This window comes from Solanum pennellii, chromosome 10 (assembly GCF_001406875.1).
Source record: "Solanum pennellii chromosome 10, SPENNV200".
In the NCBI taxonomy this organism is placed as follows: domain Eukaryota; kingdom Viridiplantae; phylum Streptophyta; class Magnoliopsida; order Solanales; family Solanaceae; genus Solanum; species Solanum pennellii.
Genome location: NC_028646.1, coordinates 69,833,059 through 69,833,694, shown reverse-complemented (window position 1 = coordinate 69,833,694; position 636 = coordinate 69,833,059).

The window sequence follows — 636 nt, the reverse complement described above, 5'->3', positions numbered from 1 at the left end:
AAGACTTAGGGTAATGCAATGGTGTAACTCTATTTCATGCTTAGAGCCACATAATTATCAGTTACTATGCTTAGTCATGCACCATTTTCCAGTTTATCAGGTTATCATTTTAGCCATCATGCTCCAGAATTAAACTATGTTCAAAAGATATAAACATGCCGGTTCAACAGAAAAAGTAATCAGTCTTTTGGGGGAAAAGAACACAGGCAAGAAAACCCCAAAAAAGGATAGTGAATTGGGCTACTCACACTTCACCCTAACACTCACTATCCATTTACCTCACCCCCAACAAAAAAGCATGCAATTGTCCCCAATGCATAAAATCTAAATACTAGAGTGGTAGGTGAAGTAAACCTGTGGCGCAAAGCGCCGTCGATCAGCAAGATGGTGGGTCCGGTTCCCCGGAACCCACGTCCTCTGCAATCTGGACACCTTCAGTGGTGTCCTCAGCAACAACCGCACCATCAGTAGTGCCTCCTGCTATCTCCACAGTGCGGGAGCTAGACGCCCCAGCCGCTAACTCTGATGCTCTCATTTGGTGCGCCTCCTCCTCAGCAAGTGAGGCTCTCCTCGCAGCCTTTATCTCTCGGCGCTCCTTCTTCCGTGCTCGCGCCTCGTCCTCTGCTCGACTCCTAC